The sequence below is a fragment of the Macaca nemestrina genome, unplaced genomic scaffold (genome assembly GCF_043159975.1).
Source record: "Macaca nemestrina isolate mMacNem1 unplaced genomic scaffold, mMacNem.hap1 Scaffold_98, whole genome shotgun sequence".
Classification (NCBI taxonomy): Eukaryota; Metazoa; Chordata; class Mammalia; order Primates; family Cercopithecidae; genus Macaca; species Macaca nemestrina.
In genome coordinates this window covers 5,376-25,531 of record NW_027257889.1, presented here as the reverse complement: position 1 = coordinate 25,531, position 20,156 = coordinate 5,376, and the positions used below count along the sequence as shown (strand labels likewise).

The following is a 20,156-nucleotide window of genomic DNA, read 5'->3' as shown; positions in this document are numbered from 1 at the left end:
TCTCACCCTGCAACACCGACACCAGCTCAACCTGACATGGGCCCAGAGGTGCTGGCTGGGGGTGTTCATTGCTTCTCTTTTCTCCCTTGGCAGACTCAGTAGAGGAAACTGAGACTGAGCAGCCGCAGGAACAAGGTGGGTTTTGCCAGTGGCTCAGGCTTCCTCTGGTTATGCGTTGGGCCTTGGGGTAATGCCGGAGGAGGGGACAGAGCTGAGTACAGTGGGCATTGGATGCGACAGTCACCCCTCTGTGGTGCGGGCTGGGGGCTTGGGGGATGTCGCCTGAGGTGGGCCTGAACCTCCCGTCTACTCTGGCACTGGAGGCTGTGGGGTCCCACACTTCTTCCAATGAACATGCTGACCCCCGCCTGGTCCCCGACCGAGGTGGGGCATCCTTTCCACTGCTGGGGCCCACATGTAGCTGTGGGTTCCTTTTTCATGACCTGGAGAAGCTGCAGCTTGCCCTGTGCTCTGCCTCAGAGATGGGAGGCCACACAGCCCTCAGCGGGTAGCAGAATTCAGAGCCTTAGGTTGCAGGGGCCTCAACTGAGGTCCCTGAAGGGTCTGCTCCTTCCTGAGGGGCTGATTCAGGGAGGCTCTCCCGTCTCCCCTCTGCGGCTCTGTTGCTTCCCCTCACACAGGGTCCGCATGTGGACAGCCTGGTGATGTGAATGCACCAAGGGCCCTTGGAAGTTCCCTGGGAATGGGATCCATCCCAGTACATTCGGGATGCAGGCACAAGGTCCCACAGGAGGCCCGGGAAGCCAGTGGGGAATGGAAGGCTGTTGTATGTTTGCCTCGGGGAGGGGGTGGTTCCACCCTCTGCCAAAGTCTCTGGAGCAAAGGCACGTGGCTCTCCAGCTGCCCCGGAGGCCAGGGTAGTGGCTGGGAGGGGCTGTGGGCCTCTGCCGGGTGGGGGAGATTTCTTAGCTCATCTAGTGTAGTCAAGTCACATTTGCCTCTAAATCATATTTATTTATTTTTTTAATGCCAAGGCTTTACAGATGAATAAGGAGGCAGTTTGTATTGAAAATATTTTTTGCAAGTGAGCTTGAAACAGAGGGTCTGTTTAAATCTAGGTTTTTTCCTTCCCAGTAATGCCTCCTTTCATCCCAGGTTTTCCAACAGGAAACGCGCTTGTTTGCTCACCTCTGGGAGGGGGCTTTGGCTAGGAATCCACCAAAGCCAGCAGGCACCAGTGGGTTGCTTGAGCAGGCTGGCCTTTGTTAGGAACCGAGGGCTTCAGGTTTTCAGACCATCCAATGTGAAGGTGGCCACAGGGGCCTGGAAGCTTTCCCATCCTTCCTGCAGGGATGGTCCGTTTCCCTGCACGGAGCTGGGTACATGGGTACAACACCCCTGTCCTGTGCCGTCGGTGGCTTTACCAATTTTGCATAGCAGCTTTTGAGCTGATCAATAGCTCTGATTGGCTGTTGAGGATTTCATGGATTCCTGTACCCCACCGGGAGGCCCAATATGCTGACAAAAGTTACATTGGTAGTTGTAGTGCTGCATATACATGGGTCCAGTTAGAAGGCTTTGATTCTATCTAAAGGGAAAGGCATCTCTGAGGGATCACTGAGCTGACATAGTCTCCTAAAACCATGCCGTGAGGTGGCGACAAAGCAGGACAGGAGGGTGATTTTGTAGGAGAGTCGGGCCACGGGCCTGCGTGTTCTCTGTGTCCCCGGAGATCGTACGTGCTCCAGACCCTGGGTTTGCATTGCGCATAATTCTCAAGGGCTCATGGCAAGCTGCGCCAGGGACACAAAGGACGGGGATGCAGGGATCCTGCCCCAAGTGGACCAAGGACTCACTGTTGGACTCTAATCTGTCTAGGTGTTTTTGTGACATGCAGAAATACCTCCACCTTGCCTGGGCCTGGAGCCACAGGAGACCCTCCCGAAGGTGAAGAATGTTCTGGAACAATGCAAGACCTGCCCAGGCTGCCCCCAGGAGCCAGCGTCCTGGGGTCTCTGTGTAGCATCCAGCAACTTGAGCTTGCAGGACCCCGAGGAGCCCTACTTCTTCTTGGAAGCTGAGGACAACCGGGAGGATCCAGAGACCCTGAGCTCACTGCTGCTGTTCCTGAACAGCTCTGGATTCAAGGCCAGCTTCTGTGGCCTGTACAACCTGGCGCTGCCATGGCTGAGCAGCATGTTCAGCAGCTTTAGCGACGAGTAGGAGCTGACTGGGCGCCTGGCACAGGCCTGAGGGGCGGCCAAGAAAAGTGGCCTCCTCATGGCCCTGGCCAGGCTCTGCTTCCTCCTGGGGCGGCTGTGCAGCAGGAGGCTCAAGCTGTCCCAGGCCCGGGTGTACTTGGAGGAAACACTGGGGGCCCTGGAGGGCAGCTTCGGGGACCTGTTCCTGGTGGTGGCTGTGTACGCCAACCTGGCCGGCATTTACTGGAAGCAGAACCGGGAGAAGTGTACACAGGTGGTTCCCAGAGCCATGGCCGTGCCCCTGGGGACGCCTGGCCACATCTGCAGCACCGAGGCGGACGGGGAGCTCCTGCAGCTGGTGCTGCAGTGGGCGGTGGGTGGCCAGAGCCAGCAGGCCTAGGCCCGGGCCTGCTTCCTGCTGGCCAGGCACCACGTGCACCTCAAGCAGCCTGAGGAGGCCCTGCCCTTCCTAGAGCAGCTGTTGTTTTTGCACAGGGACTCGGGAGCCCCAGACGCTGCGTGGCTCTCAGACTGCTGCCTACTCCTGGCTGACATCTACAGCCGCGAGTGCCTGCCCCACCTGGTGCTGAGCTGTGTCAAGGTGGCCTCATTGAGGACACAGGACTCGCTGGCTGGTTCGCTGAGGAACGTGAACCTGGTGCTCCAGAACGCCCTCCAGCCCCAGAGCCTCCCCACCCAGACTTCCCACTACCTCAGGCGAGCGCTGGCCTCCCTAACCCCGGGCACAGGCCAGGCGCTGCGCGGCCTTCTCCACGCCAGCCTGGCCCAGCCGTACAGCCACCATGGCTACCATGGCCCAGCCATCACCTTCATGACGCAGGCGGTGGAAGCCTGTGCTGTTGCCGGAGTCCGTGCCATCGTGGACCCCCTGGTGGCCCTGGCCTGGTTGCATGTGCTTCATAGGCAGAGCCTGGTGGCCCTGAACATCCTGCAGTCTGTCCAGGATACAGTGGTGGTCAGCGAGGACCAGGAGGGTGTGATTGCCAACATTGGTGGCCGTGGCTCTGAAGAGGACGGACAGACGAGGCAGGCAGCCAAGGGCTACTACCACGCACTACCGGTGGCTTGGGACCTGGGCCAGCGGAGGAACCAGGCAGTGTTGCTGGCCAACTTTGGGACCAGCTGGCCCAGCACTACCTCCTGGAGGCTGTACGTCTGTTCTCGAGGCTTCCCTGTGGGCAGTGTGGCCGGGACTTCACCCACATACTCCTGGGCTACCTCTTCACCCGCCAGGGCCCGGCCCAGCAGTGCAAGGGCTACTACGAGTGGGTCCTTCTGGTGGCCGTGGAGATGGACCACGTGGAGAGTGAGTGCCCCAGTTCCTCCTGTGAGCCTTCTGGGGCCACTTGGGTCAGGGCACACCTGGGGTTTGTGATTCGGAAACAAGTGGTGGTTTTCCCACCATCGAAAGCGCTGAGTCATGGCCAGCAGCAGATGTTGGCAAACGCCCTGGAGACAGGCCGTTCCCATGCAGGGCCAGGCCCTCTGTACCCTACTGAGGCAGGCAGCTCTTCTTGGTTTGCCCAGGGACCATCCTGCCTTGAGCACGGAAAGTCCTGTGTGCTGGGAATCCCTAGACATAACCCTGTGATCAAGGCATGTTGTGCTGAGCTAGGACTTGGGGCCCCTCCCTGAGCCAGGCCCTGAACGCCAGTTCTTGTGCCTGTGTTTGCTTGGTATCTCGGCAGCCCTGTGCACCGGTCATCCCACTTCACAGAGGACACAGGGGCGGGTGATTGCCCAAAGCCAAAGAGCAGTTCACGCAAAAGCAGCTCGTGCTGAGTGTGCCAGGCCCCACCCACAAAAGGGGCTTGTGGGGTCCTCGGGAGGGAGGTGCTGAGCGTGGGAATGTGAGCTTCAGGCCAGAGAAGCCACAAAAGGGTGAGTGGCGTGATGGCGGGGCAGCACTTGGCCCCGGGTTAGGGAAGCCTCTTTAGTCTGGGCCCAGAGGGTTAAGAGGATTTAGTCAAGTAATAGGTGTGGATGAGGGGCTGATGGTGTAGCCTGTGTGAAGGCCCAGGGGTGAGCGAGTGGGGGTGAGTCAGCGAGGATGGGTGGGGTGTGAGTGGTGGTGAGTGAGCGGGAGTGTGAGTGGGGATGAGTGTGGTGTGAGTGGGGGTGAGTGAACGGAAGTGGGAGCGGAGATGAGTGGGGTGTGAGTGGGGTGAGTGAGCAGGGCTTATGCAGGGAGGTGCAGAGTTGGGAGTGGGTGGGTTGGGTGCTGGATGGTGAGAAGCTCTTCTGGAGAGCTAAGCAGGGCCTGGGGCCTCAGGCTGTGGCTTGGCCTTTTCCCCAAGAGCACTGGGGAGCCACGGAGTGCTATCGAACAGTCACTGCAGACCGAGCAGTGAACGGACAGTAGCTGGGCAGGGCTGTCCGCAATCTAGGCCGCAGAGAATAGCTGAGGAAGTTGAGTGCAGGGAAATGGCTGAGACAAGGGATACTGCTGAGTCCCCTCTGCCTTGCAGCGCTTTGTCATGGCATAGTGAGACCACTCAGAGGTGCCTCTTGTGGCCTGGACCAGAGCTCCAGGGGCTGTGCCCAAATCTGAATCTGCTCATTTCCCAGCACAGGCCTGGCACCCACTCTTGGCCCTAGGAGTGATGAGATTTTGGAAAGGACCGTGTGAAGGGGCCGCGGTCCCACACATCTGCCCAAGGAAGGTTGGGGGGTTCAGACCCAGGCTTCTTCCCCAGGGACATTCTCTGACTGGAAGGAGACCCTCCAGGAACCCAGCGCCCCAGTCCCCACTGCAGCCTCCGGTGGCTCCTGGCACAATAGCCTGTGGTACCTCCTCCTACGAGGCCCTCCTCTGGGTGCTGGGGGATTCAGACTTGGAAATGCAGGCCAGGGAACGGGGATCATGCTTCCCTGTCTCCCCACCCTGAGCTGAACGGTCGGGGAGACCGAGGGCGGGGCTGATACCCCACATGCTTCCTTGGGGTCATTTTTGAGTCACTTTCGGTAGTTTGTGTCCTTCTAAGAGTCTGGCTGTTGTGTCTAGATGGTCTGGCTTCTTGGTGTACAATTGTTCGTAGTGTTTTCATGGAATCCTTTTATTTCTGTCAGGTCGGCAATCATGTTTCCTCTTTCATTTCTGATTTTAGAAACTTGGGTTTGTAATTGTTTGTTTATTTTTATTAGAGATGGGGTCTCATCGTGTTCTCCCAGGGGGGTCTTGAATGCTGGCCTCAGCGATCCTTCCCCCTCGGCCTCACAAAGTGCTGGGATGACAGGCATGAGCCATGGTGCTCAGTCTCTGATTTTAGTCGTTTGTGCCCCATCTTTGTTTTCTTGGTCAGTCTGGTGAAAGATTTGTCAATTTTGTTATTATTTTCAAAAAACCCACTTTTGGTTCTGTTGATTATTTCTTTTGTTTTTCCATTCTCTGTATTTTTACTTCCCATTTCCACTCTCACGTTTATTATGTTCTTCCTTTTATTCACTTTGGGTTTAGTTCATTTTCTAGTTTCTTAAGGTGGAAAGTTAGGCTTTTGATTTGAGATTTTTCTTCTTTCTTTGAATGTAGACATTTACAGTTATAAATTTCCCTTTCAGCACTGCCTTAGCTACATCTTGGTGTTTTTGATACACTGTGCTATTTTTTTTTTTTTTTAAGTTTTGCTCTATTGCCCAGGCTGGGGTGCAGTGGTGCAATCTTGGCTCACTGCAACTTCTACCCAGGTTCAAGTCATTCTCATGCCTCAGCCTCCTGAGTAGCTGGAATTACAGATGTGCACCGCCACACCCGGCTAATTTTTGTATTTTTTTTTTTTATAGAGACAGGGTTTCACCATGTTTCCCAGGCTGATCTCAAACTCCTGGACTCAAGCGATCCTCCCGCCTCGGCCTCCCACAGTGCTGGGATGAGAGGTGTGAGCCACCGTGCTGGCCCGGGCTGTGCATTTGTTTGTATTCTTTTCAAATTAATTTTCAGTTTCCCTGATGGTCTCTTCTTTGACTCACTGGTTGTTAAGGAGTGTGTAGTTTTCACATATTTTTGAATTTCCCACGTTTCCTTCACTGTCGATTTCCAGTTTCGTGCCAGTACAGCTGAAGAACACCTGTGCTTTGGTCTCAGTCCTTCTCCCTTCACTGAGGCTCGTTTTGTGGCCTGGCACATGGTCTGTCATGGGGAATGTCCCATGGGCGCTCAAGAGGACTGTGTATTCAGCTGTTGTTGGGGGGCGTGTGTGACAGATGTCCATTCGGCGTACCTGGTTTCCTTTGTTAATCTTCGGAATGTTTCTGACACTAGAAAATCAGAAGCTTTCCACCGTTCCCAGCGCCCTGGCTTTGGGAGAGGCCAGTGAGCCTGTGGGTTTGGAGCCTTGTTGCATGAGAGAAGCATGTGTGGAAATGCCAGGGGCCGGCTTTGAACCCCATTCCCCCAACATGATGCCGTGTGTGGCAGACGTGATGCTTGGCTTTGCTCTCTCAGGGTTCCATCTGTGACAGGGGCTACTTGTGTCCCTGGTCTCATCATCTCAGGCTGAAGGTGGCCCTGGTCCTGGCCAGAGGGGCTTTGTGAAGCAGAAATAGATGGCCTGGTGCAAGGGCCGAGCCTGGCCAGAACCTCGGCCCTGGGAGTTGTAAAGAAGGCCGGCCTGTACCATGAGCATGTGCACCAAGCTGTGCCCATGTCACGGTGTGCTCGGCGCCTGCCCTTGCACAGGTGCATGGCCTGTCTGAGCCCAGGCTCCCTGCCTATGGGGCCCAGGTTCACAGAGGTGTGAAAGAGACAAGCACAGAGCAGAGGCCTCTGAACCCAGCCAGCCTCGCTTCGATGCTGGGAGGCTGACGTCTTCCATTTTGTCTTCTGCCCAGGCCAGCAGCGGGCCGTCCAGCGGCTGTGCTACTTCTACAGCGTCGTCATGCCCAGCGAGACCCAGTGTGTCATCTACCATGAGTTCCAGCTCTCCCTTGCCCGCGAGGTGGCCGACCAGGTGCTGGAGGGGGCAGCTCCTGGAGACCACCAGTCAGCTCTACCTGTCCCTGGGCACCTAGTGGTGAGGACTGGCTTTGCAGTGGTGGGGGTGTGGAGGGGTGCAAGGGGGTTGGGGTGGCAGGGAGGGGGGCACAGGGAAGCTGGCCCAGGGCCTCCTCAGCCCCTTTCCTTTGGATCATTTGGTTCCTTGGCATCAGATGCTTTGAGCTGGTGGGTCTGGGGTCGTCCCAGGGCTGCTGCTGGCTTGTGAGTCCCAGCTTGAGTCTCCCTTGTTGGGTCAAAGGTCATCTCAACCCCAGCAGAGGCAGTACGTGCACGTGCACTCTGGGCTGTTCTTCCTACTATGGTGGCCTTTGTCATCTGACCTCTGCCTGCCCCGAGTCTTGACTCCTGGCCTTCATCTGTCCCCTTAAATGTGACCAAAGCAGCCACCTGTGGCTTCTCTCCCACAGAAGACAGAGCCAATTGTGTCACTTGCTTCCCCGGGGCAGGGTTTCAAGGTCTCACGTCCCATATGTGGCCCACTCGGCTTCCCCCGAGCATGCTGACCTGGTGGGGTAACCATGGCCCTGGCCACCCCACCCACAGGGCCTGGTGACATTGCTGCAGTCACAGCCCCTCAAGTGTTGGACTTACTGAGAGAGCAGGGAAGGGGCCAGATTCCATGGGGACCCGGGAGACTGGCTCCAGTCTTGGCCTCAGGTTCACAGAAGGAAAATGGGTCAGTGTGCTAGAGCCATGCTTCTCAAAGTGTAGTCCCTGGACCAGCAGAGCAGCATCCATGTCACCTAGGAGCCTGTGGCAAGTGGGAGTTCTAGGGCCTGGCCCAGGCCTGTGGAGCCAGAAGCTCTGGGGGCAGGGCCAGCAAGCTATAAGGACAGGCCTCCGGGTGACTGTGATGCCTGCACACCTTGAGAACCATCGGCCTAGATAGCCTCTGAACACTAACGGCTCTTGGTGCGTCTGGAGAAGACACAGGCCATGTCTGGGAGGCAGGGGAGATGGACTAGCACATTCCTCCTGCCACAGGGCAGCATGATGCTCGATTCCCTCAGAAGGATGTCCTTCATCTTTTCCATGCCGTGTGTGTTCACCCTGGCCCTCCCAGCAGCCTGGGAAGGGCAGAACACTGCACATACAAGAGGGCCGTTCCCAGTCCCCACATTCCAGATTCATCTGTCACCAGACCCACGAGAGGAGGCAGACTGGTTCCAGGAGGATGAGAGCCCTTGTTCTGTGATTCCAGGGCCTACAAATCCTCTCTGGACTACACCAAACGAAGTCTGGGAATTTTCATTGACCTCCAGAAGAAAGAGAAGGAGGCACATGCCTGGCTGCAAGCAGGGAAGATCTATTACATCCTGCGACAGAGTGAGCTGGTGGACCTGTACATCAGGGGGGTGGCAAGGGATGCAGGACGACCCCTGTGCTGTTCACTCTCTGTCCATCCACCCATCCATTCATCCTTCCATCATCTATTTACCTGTTCATCCTTCCATCCATCCATCCATCATCCATCCATCTGTCCTTTCATCCATCCATCATTCATCCATCCTTTTATCATCCATCTATTCACCCGTTTATCCATCCATTCACCTGTCCATCCACCCATCCATTCATCCTTCCGTCATCTATCTATTTACCTGTTCATCCTTCCATCCATCCATCCACCATCCATCCATCCATTCTTCCATCATCTTCCCATACACCTGTGGGTCCTTCCATCCATCCATCCATCATCCATCCATCCATCATCCATCCTTCCGTCCATCCATCCATCATCTATCCATCCATCCCTTCGTCCTTCCATCCCTCCATCATCCATCTATCTGTCCATCCATCCATCCATCATCCATCCACCTGTTCATCCTTCCATCCATCCATCATCCATCCATCCATCCATCCATCCATCCATTCTTCCATCATCTTCCCATACACCTGTGGGTCCATCCATCCATCCATCCTTCCATCATCCATCCATTCATCTGTTCGTCTTTCCACCCATCCATCATCCATCCATCCATCATCCATCATCCATCCATCTTTTTATCCATCCATTCACCTGTTCATCCATCCATCCATCCTTCCATCTATCTTTCCATCATCAATCCAACTGTTCATCCTTCTATCCATCCATCCATCCATCATTCATTAATCTATTCATTTCTTCATCCATTCACCTGTTCGTCCATCCATTCATCCATCCATCCTTCCATCCTTCCATCCTTCCATCCATCCATCCATCCATCCTTTCATCCATCTTTCCATCCATCTTTCCATTATCCATCCATTCAGCTGTTCATCCTTCTATCCATCCAACCATCTTCCATCCATCCATGATCCATCCATTCACCTGTCCATCTATTCATTCATCATTCATCTTTTTATCATCCATCCATTCACCCATGTATCCATCCATTCACTTTTCATCCATCCATCCATCCATCTATTCTTCCATCATCCATGCATTCATCTGTTCATCCTTCCATCAATCCATCTTTCCATTTATCCATCCATGCATCCATCATCCATTCGTGTCCATTCTTCCATCCATCGTTCATCCATCCATTTATCATCCATCCATTCACCCGTGTATCCATTCACTTTTTCATCTGTACATCCATCCATCCATTCATCCTTCCATCATCTATCCATCCTTCCATCATCCATCCATCCTTCCATCCATCCATCCATCCATCCATTCATCCATTATGAATGCATCTATCATCCATACTTCATCATCCATCCACTTGCCTCCTGTTCATCCTTCCATCCATCCATCTGTCCATTCATCCATATATCCATTCATCCATCATCCATCCCTCCTTCCATCATCCATCCGCTCACCTCCTGTTCATCCTTCCATCCATCCATCATTCATCCATCCTTTTATCATCCACCCATTCACCGGTCTATCCATCCATTCATCTGTTCATCCATCCATCCGTCCATTGATCCTTCCATCATCCGTCCATTCACCTGTTCATCCTTCCATCCATCAATCATCCATCCATCCATCCATCCATCATCTATCATCCATCATCCATCCATTTATCCATCCATCCATCATCCATCCATACTTCCATCATCCATCCATTCACCTGTTCATCCTTCCATCCATCCATCATCCATCCATTCATCCACCCATCCATTCATCCACCCATCCATCATCCATCCACCCATCCATTCACCCATCCATCCATCCATCATCCATCCTTCCGTCCATCCATCCATCATCTATCCATCCATCCCTTCGTCCATCCATCCCTCCATCATCCATCTATCTGTCCATCCATCCATCCATCATCCATCCACCTGTTCATCCTTCCATCCATCCATCATCCATCCATCCATCCATCCATTCTTCCATCATCTTCCCATACACCTGTGGGTCCATCCATCCATCCATCCTTCCATCATCCATCCATTCATCTGTTCGTCTTTCCACCCATCCATCATCCATCCATCCATCATCCATCATCCATCCATCTTTTTATCCATCCATTCACCTGTTCATCCATCCATCCATCCTTCCATCTATCTTTCCATCATCAATCCAACTGTTCATCCTTCTATCCATCCATCCATCATTCATTAATCTATTCATTTCTTCATCCATCCATTCACCTGTTCGTCCATCCATTCATCCATCCATCCTTCCATCCTTCCATCCTTCCATCCATCCATCCTTTCATCCATCTTTCCATCCATCTTTCCATTATCCATCCATTCAGCTGTTCATCCTTCTATCCATCCAACCATCTTCCATCCATCCATGATCCATCCATTCACCTGTCCATCTATTCATTCATCATTCATCTTTTTATCATCCATCCATTCACCCATGTATCCATCCATTCACTTTTCATCCATCCATCCATCCATCTATTCTTCCATCATCCATGCATTCATCTGTTCATCCTTCCATCAATCCATCTTTCCATTTATCCATCCATGCATCCATCATCCATTCGTGTCCATTCTTCCATCGTTCATCCATCCATTTATCATCCATCCATTCACCCGTGTATCCATCCATTCACTTTTTCAGCTGTACATCCATCCATCCATTCATCCTTCCATCATCTATCCATCCTTCCATCATCCATCCATCCTTCCATCCATCCATCCATCCATCCATCATCCATCCATCCTTCCATCCATCCATCCATCCATCCATTCATCCATTATGAATGCATCTATCATCCATACTTCATCATCCATCCACTTGCCTCCTGTTCATCCTTCCATCCATCCATCTGTCCATTCATCCATGTATCCATTCATCCATCATCCATCCCTCCTTCCATCATCCATCCGCTCACCTCCTGTTCATCCTTCCATCCATCCATCATTCATCCATCTATCCATTCATCCATCCATCATTCATCCATCCTTTTATCATCCACCCATTCACCGGTCTATCCATCCATTCATCTGTTCATCCATCCATCCGTCCATTGATCCTTCCATCATCCGTCCATTCACCTGTTCATCCTTCCATCCATCAATCATCCATCCATCCATCCATCCATCATCTATCATCCATCATCCATCCATTTATCCATCCATCCATCATCCATCCATACTTCCATCATCCATCCATTCACCTGTTCATCCTTCCATCCATCCATCCATCATCCATCCATTCATCCACCCATCCATTCATCCACCCACCCATCCATTCACCCATCCATCCATCCATCATCCATCCATCCATCATCCATCCTTTCACCCATCCATCCATTCACCTGTTCGTCCATTCATCCATCCATCATTTATCCATCTACCCACCAATCTACCTATTAATCCATCCCTCCATACATCTATCTGTCCATTTGTTTATCCATACATTCGTCTATCCACCATCTATCCATCCACATGTACATACATCATCTACCCTCCACCCATCCATACATTATCTACCCACGCATACATACATACACACATCATTCCACCCACCCACCCATCCATCCATCCATCCATCCATCCATCCATCCATCCATCCATCCATCCATCCAAGTATTCATCTATCCACACACCCATCCATCCATCCATCCATCCATCCATCCATCCATCCATCCATCCATCCATCCATCCAAGCATTCATCTATCCACACACCCTTCCATCCATCCATGTGTCTACATCTCCTCATCCATTCATCCATCCATCCACTCATTCCTAAGCCACTGCTGAGCACCTGTTGTGTGCCTTTTCCCTCCCTCCAACTGGTTCCCTCACATCCTCCCCCGGTGGCCAGCATCTTCTCCCTGAGGGCAGAGGCGCGGCCCCCCACAGTGCACAGCACCTGCTGGTATACAGCACATGCTCAAATAATGTGACCACTCAATTAACACACAGAAGAACTTGCTCCAAGCGACATGTGGCACATCTCCTTATAAAATGAATCTATCATAGTGGCTGTTTTCAGAGGCTTTCCCAAACACAGTGTGATCTGGAACAAATTGTGAAGCCCACGAGCCTGATGAAGCTTTCATTATTGAGCACCTGCTATATACCTCCTTGAGCTGAGGAGAGGGAAGAAGAGCTCATGGCCAAGAGGGGACCAGGCCCACCCACAAACACTGCTGATGTGGCAGGGATGTGGCAACGCAGAAAGGAGCCAGGGGCTAGGCTCCCAGCAATCTGGGGGCCACGGAGACTCCTTTGAGTGCAGGGGGAGTGGGCTAGGGCTAGCCCTGTTGGTAGGATTCACAGGTGTCGGGCTCCTGGGCTGCAGCTGCTCAGTCACCTCCTGGCACTCAGGAGCATCAGTTCATTGTCCTCATGCCAGTGGTGGGGGCAGCCCTAATGCACAGGGTCTGAAAAATGCTCAAGTGTACCTGTAGTGTGTGAGAGGAAGGAGCCTAGCAAAGGTGCGCGTAGCCACCTCGCTAGGTGTGGGTCTTGAGGGAACTTCTGTCTCCTTTCAGGTGGCACAGAATGTGGACCTGTACACAGGCAACCTCAACCTGGGGCTGGAGCTGTTTGAGGCAGCTGGAGACATCTTCTTCAATGGGGCCTGGGAGCGGGAGGAAGGCATGTCCTTCTACCGGGTGAGCTTGCCTGTGGGCTGATGTGGGTGGGCCTCAGTGGGGCACCTGGAGGCCTGAGGCACAGGTGTGGCAGGGTAGAGGCCTCCCAAATGGAGGCAGGGCCACCCATGCACATGATGAGTTTACAAGTGGTCTCACCGGGAATGATATTGACCATGCCCCTGCCTGGGACAAACGCTCGGGGCCTGGACGTGACAATGGCTCTCCCCTTGTACCTGATGACCTCAAGCAACCCTGAGTGGGAAGTCCTGTCCCCATCTTCCAGATGAGGAAACTGAGGCTCAGAGAGGCACAGGGACATGCCAAAGGACACACAGCATATCAGTGGGAGACCCAGGTCTGCATACACCCCGAAGAGGGACGGCTTCTCCCTTCCTCTGAGCTCACAGTGTGGCTCAGCCCTGGGCACAGATCAATGTGGTGTTTTTAGAGCAGAGAGGAGTGCTGGCTCCCCCCAGTCAGACCCCCGGTGCCCAGTTGGGAGAGGCTGGTCTGAGGCTGTCGAGTGTAGCTGGATGGGCCTCAGGTGACTCTTCAGCCCCCAACTTGGATGTCTGAACTGTGTGTTATCCCAGAGCACAGAGCTGTGTCGAGGTGCAGGGGTAGCTGGGGTGTGGGAAGCTCCAAGCACGTGTTTGAGCTCTGAGGAGGGCGCTGGGCAAGGTGGGTGCTGCGGGAAACCTGACCCCACCTGCCTGTGTGGTAGGACCGGGCCCTGCCCCTGGCAGTGACTACGGGCAACCGCAAGGTGGAGCTGCAGCTACAGCTGTGCAACAAGCTGGTGTCACTGCTGGCCACACTGGAGGAGCCCCAGGAGGACTTGGAGTTTGCCTACATGGCCCTAGCACTCAGCATCACTCTGGGTACATCCCCTGAGCCCCCGCCCTGCCAGGACCCACACTTTGCCAGAGCCCAGCCTCCAGGTCTGCAGGCCAGGAGCTGAAACAGCTGCTGGATTTTCCTGGTCTCCTGTCCAGGCAGGCAGATCTGCCCAACTGGCTTCCCCGTCCGGTTGTGGGGCACAGCCCGAGGTCTCTCACGCAGTGCAGAGCTCCCTGCCTGACTGAGCTCTGCTTCCTCTGCCTGTTCCCGCTGCTGACCACAAGGGCCTCCCAGTGTGCCCTCTGCCTTCCAGACATCCCAGGCATCTCGTTGGTCCCTGTATGTGTCAGGCTGAGTGGCACATTCCCTATCTCTTGTGCCCTTCCCACCCTCATCAACCACATGGCTCTCTGGCTGATAAAATCCCAGTTCCCCTTCCAGCAGTCTGCCCCTTAAGGCCGTGCATCCCCTGGTGCTGTGCCAGGGTCATCTGTCCCCCTCCAGAGACAGGGAACCCTAGGCAGGCCACATGCCCCAGCGCCTTGTGCCCCGTGGCCCAGTACACAGTAGGTGTGCAGCTGACTCCCCAAGGTAGTCAGGACACACCCAGGAGGAGTCGGATGTCACGTCTGTGGGTTGCCTGGAGCCGGGGAGCCCGGGAGCACCTGCACTGCATGGCTTTTGGGCTCCCCTGGTGAGCAAAGGCAGGTGGCTATGTGTAGGCACAGAACTGGGCCATCCAAGTCCGACTTTGCCAAAGCCTCTCAGTAGACAGGGGCAGGCCTTATTAGTTCTGCTTTGCAGATGGAAAAGTGAGTCTGGGAACCTGGAACGGAATGGCCAGAGCTGCCCAGGTGACCACAGGTGCCTGGAGACAAGCCACGTGTGCTGCCTGGGGTCTGTATACCTGCTCCTGAGGGGCATCTTCCCTCCCTGCCCCAGAGAGCCACATCCTCACACCTGCCCCTTTGGCCTGCACCCCAGGGGACCTGCCGAACAAGCGTGTGGCCTACCACCGGCTGGCCGCCCTGCACCACCGGCTGGGCCATGGCAAGCTGGGGGAGCACTTCTACCTCAAGGCCGTTTAGCTCTGCAACTCGCCGCTGGAGTTCGACGAGGAGACCCTCTACTACGTGAAGGTGTACCTGGTGCTCGGTGACATCATCTTCTACGACCTGAAGGTGGGTGGGGAGGGTCAGGGCTCGGGGTGTTCCTGGCCCCCTTGCAGTGGGATCTCCATCCGGACCCCAGAGGCCTGGGTTCCAGCCTTCCTTAGGAATGGCCCAGTGGCTTCCCTGGAGCTCTACACCCAGCTGGAGGAGCCGGCAAGGTTAGCAGGTAAAACCTAGCTCCCCAGATGTCCAGGCCCCACCCTCAAGAACTCAGTCTCAGCCAGGGAGGCTGACACATGAGTGGGCAATGGTGGCCTCTGGGTAAAGAAGGGGGATTGTAGTCAGGGGGCCCTCCTGGAGGAGGTGACACCAAAGCTGAGTCTTGACAGTCAAGTGTCAAGGTGCATTTAACAAAGAAAACAGGGTCGGGAGAGTGACATTTCAGAGGACGGCATCATCCTCACATTGAATCCACGTTGCAAGATCTAACCCAAATCTTGGCGCCTCCTCTAGGAAGCCTGCCCAGGGTGCCAGCCTGCACTGAGCAACTCCTTCCTGGAGTCCGAGACACCTTGAATCTTCCCATCACCCAAGAAGGGTGGGGTGGGACCAGTGTCTTACCATTGGGTTCACAGACAGGGAAACCCCAGCTCAGGGCAGGTGCAGTGGGGCGGGGCCCCAGCCAGCCAGGCTGAGGCCTTGTTAGGTCGGGTGTGTCTCGAGGGGAGGTGCTGTGCTCCTTCTGCCCCCAGCCCTGCAGGGGTGGAGAGCTGGGATTGGCAGACTGAGACCTGTGGTGTCTCCACCCATCTGCCCAGCGGGCACCGCCCCTCCTTAGCATCACACCAGCCTCGTGTCAGTGCTCCTTACGGGCTGAGGGGCCAGGGCACTCCAGTCCAAGGGCCGAGATCTTGGGGGCCTTAGAACAACATGAGGAGCTGGGGCAGCCCTAAGACCCTTCCCCGTATACCCCACCGCAGGCCTGGGGCTGCCCGGGAGGCCCCCGCCCAGTACTGGCGACACCTGGTGGTCAGATGTGGTTTCTGTGGCCTCCCAAGTCCCAGCCAGATAGGGAGGTGCCAAGTGTCAGGCCCAGGGGGACGCTGTTCACCACTCAGGGGCACGCCTGGGACCCAGGGGGACGGGCCTCCCAGAAGAGGCCTTTATCTCTCTTGGTCAAGCCTGCCGCCCACTCCGCCTGTCCAGGAGAAAGGAAAGCGCCAAGTAGCACAGCCCTCCTTCCCATGCACAGTCCTCCTTCCCATGCACAGCCCTCCTTCCCATGCACAGCCCTGCTTCCCATGCACAGCCCTCCTTCCCATGCACAGCCCTCCTTCCCATGCACAGCCCTGCTTCCCATGCACAGCCCTCCTTCCCATGCACAGCCCTGCTTCCCGTGCACAGCCCTCCTTCCCGTGCACAGCCCTCCTTCCCGTGCACAGTCCTCCTTCCCATGCACAGTCCTCCTTCCCATGCACAGTCTTCCTTCCTATGCACAGCCCTCTGGGCCTCATCGTGACTATGCTGTCAGCACAGGCCAGCTTCCCACAGGGAGGTCCCCTTGGAATTATCCAATGGCGGCTGTCTTTCCAAGGCTACACCCTCCTCCATGTATAGGAGGCTCTGGACCCAGGGCCCAGAGGAGTGGGAGAAGAAGCCGGGCTGGATAGGACCTGGAAGGCTGGCAGAGAAGCAGGGGTAAATGGGCATCTTTGCCAATTGCCTCTAAAATGGGGTCCCCTTTAGTCTACACATAAGAGTGAGCCCTGGAATAGGGTGGATTAGGTGTTTACTGGCTCAGGCTGTCACTCACTACAGGCACATGGAAATGCACACGCAAATGCACACAGGCACAGGCACACGCACACACAGGCGCGCACACACACACGTGCACACAGAGGCATGCACACAGGCACACACAGGGACATGCACGCACAGGAACACAAACACGCACATTCACATGCACAGGCACACACACAGACATATGCATTGGCTGGCTCCTTCCTGTTTAGTTGGGAAGCCCCCACCCCTTCAGGAAGCCTTTGCCTTCCACACCCGGCTGAGTCTGGGGCCTCCTGGGCTTCCCTCTGCCACAGCCCGGGCCACCCTGTGTGGTCAGTGTTCACTCCCAGGTCCCTCAGACTGGAAGCAAGGACGTTAGGCTCAACCATGCACCCAGCACAGAGTCCAGTGTTCGGCTGGGCCGGGGGGCGTTGGATGAGCGGTGGCGGTGACTCGGGGCCTTCTCACGCCCCTGCTCCGTGTGAGAGGCGGGGCAGTGAGGGAATGGACTGCTGCATCTTGGACTCTGTCATTGGCCCTGGGAGCCATCTTGAGATGGTAAAGAGGGACAGGCCAGGCATGGGTCTTAGAGAGGTCCCTTGGGTGACCGCCATGTGGAGGAGGTGCCTGGGGAGAAGCCGGGTGGGGGATGGGAGGGTGAAGGAGGAGGTCTGGGAGGCGGCATCCCAACCCAGGGATGGTGAGTTTGAGCCAAAGACGCATTGAAAATGGGAGTGGATGTCTGGGGAGTCACACTCCGTCAATATTTCAGGGAACATTGCCAGAGAGGACACCTGTGAGATGGTTTTGTACCTGGCCTGGCCCGTGGAGGGCCTGGAAATGGTCAGCATGGACAGGGGCCAGAGGGAAGCCTGGGTCACTCAACGCAGTGCCCCTGCTGTGGCTTGGAGCCACGGGTCCTGCATGGAACTCTCAGAGCAGGCAGGATCTGCCCTGACCTCAGTCCATGGGGAAAGCAGCCACTGCCTGCAGAGAGGGTGGCACTGGGGCAGGAGGCTTGGGGTGAGTGGGGCGTAGGGACAGTCAGGAAGGCTTCCAGGGGTGTCAGGGTCGTCCCCACCTCCTGCAGCTGAGACCACAGCAGTGTCACAGGCTTCGGGGCTCATGGGGTGAGCCAGCATCGGATGGACATGTGGAATGACCTGGACACAGGAACGGCCTCTGGGAAGACGGGCTCCGAGTCCCCCTTTTGCTGACCATGACCTGTCCCCTTCAGGATCCGTTTGATGCAGCCGGGTACTACCAGCTGGCACTGGCAGCCGCCGTGGACCTGGGCAACAAGAAGGCACAGCTGAAGATCTACACGCGGCCGGCCACCATCTCCCACAACTTCCTCCTGGACTGCGAGAAGTGGCTCTTCTTCTACCAGAAGGCCAGGACCTTCGCCACAGAGCTCAGCGTCCACAGGGTCAACCTACCTCCTCTGCCACTCTGCGGGTGGGCCCCCTGGTTGGCCTCCAGCCACCCTCGCTGAGGACAGTATCCGAGGGAGTGGGTTTTGTGCAAGGAGGATGATCTCCTGCCTCTCCTGGTGTCTCCCGTAGCTCATTTTCTGGGTAATGAAAGCATAAAAGCAGGGTTCAAATAGCAATAAATGTTTTTTTTTTTTTTTTTTTTTGCAAAAACATACCGAAGTCCCCATGGCATCCTTCCCTGTGTGCTTCCTGGGCTGTGTCTAGGGGACAGCTCCTTCCCTGGTGGCAGCCCTCTGATCTTGGGGATGAGAAGGACCGTGAGTCCAACAGACCTGGGCCAGGTCACCATGAACCTCGGTTTCCTTGGCGGCCAGAGGGGAGATGGTGATTGAACTCTGGGCAGCTCCCTGCTCTCCCTGCTCAGAGTTCTTGCTGTAGGTCTCGTGCCACCCTTGCCTTTAACCTTCAGGCCACTGTGCCCGGATGTGGGGGCTGTTAGTGTCCCTGTTCGCCATTGAAGAAATAGAGGCACAGAGAGGTTAGGAGTCTGGCCCACCGTCACACAGCAGGTAGAGGCGGACATGCAGAGCCCAGTACACTGACCACCACACCACCCTGCCAGCCTGGAGCCAGGAAGGTGTCCCCTATTAGGACCCAAGGTCAGCTCCTGGAGCTCTCTCGTGGTGTCAGGAGAGCCGCAGGCCAGTGAGGGTGGCCCCGGGGATCCCTCACTCAGTGTCCTTTGCTCCCAGACTTGGTTGGGCCGAGCCTGGCCAGTCTCACCTCTGGCCACTGGTCAGCCCTGCGGGAAGTGAGATGCAAGGATCTCCGCCTGTGTAGACGCTGCTACCCAGTATTGAAAGCCTTATCTGGGCTTCCCCCCAGCTCTCGCCACCCACCCCCTCCCCTTCCGGCCCCCGGCCCTCATCCCAGTCCCAGGAATCCCAGGTTTCCCTTCTTGGAATCTCTTGGCCCCAGGGAATACAGTTCACACGGTCTCTTTGCCAGTTTACGCAAGGAAACTGACGTTCAGAGACTGTGGGTGTCCCACGTGATTCTCACATACACTGCACTCTCCCAGACCCCTCTTTTAAACACTTTAAATGAGGTGACTTTCACATCGCATGCAATTAACTATTTCAACGCAAATAATGTGGTGGCATTTGTACATTCACAGTCCTGTGCAACCACTCACGCCATCTAGTTTCAAAATGTATTCCTCTCCCCAGAAGAAACCTCCCATCCTCACTAAGCAGTTACCCCTCCTTGGTATCCCCCAAGCCCCTCGTTTAATGGAAGGGGAAGCTGAGGCCCGGAGAGAGACTTGTCATTGGGCGGAGCTCTGATAATAAGGAATCAGGCACCCATCTGCTGCTTCAGCCCTGGGTTGGTTTTCCACCCAGCAGAAGTGACAGAGCCAGGAGGTTCTGGGACCCCATGCTTGCAGCCAGAGCCCTGCCTCGAGCCTCCCCACCAGGGGGCAGCAGAGAACTTTCCAGAACCGGCCGCGGGGCTGGCGGGAAGCAGCGGGTCAGAGCTGCTGACAAACCTCACGTGGACCCCAGATCGCTGTCTCTGTGGGTTGGGTTTGGGAATTGGAGGGGAGTCCGCATGATTGGAAACGTGAAGACAGCACGGCCTGGCTGGAGCAGCCGGAAGCGCCGTCACGTTGACTGAGGACACAGACCTCCTGTCCGCTGGGCCGGGCCTGCAGCCATTCTTCTTGCGGTGGGGCCCGTAGGTCCGGGTTTCTCTTGGTCCCTGACCTGCTTCAGAGTCCGGCGGGCTTTGGACTTCTGCCTCCCCATCTACGCCC

At 55.5% G+C, this 20,156-nt stretch overlaps 1 pseudogene; it reads left to right on the top strand.

Annotated features, from left to right (window-relative positions):
- Nucleotides 1–275: 275 nt before the first annotated feature.
- Nucleotides 276–18,506, top strand: LOC139361721 (SH3 domain and tetratricopeptide repeat-containing protein 1-like; annotated as a pseudogene).
- Nucleotides 18,507–20,156: the final 1,650 nt, after the last annotated feature.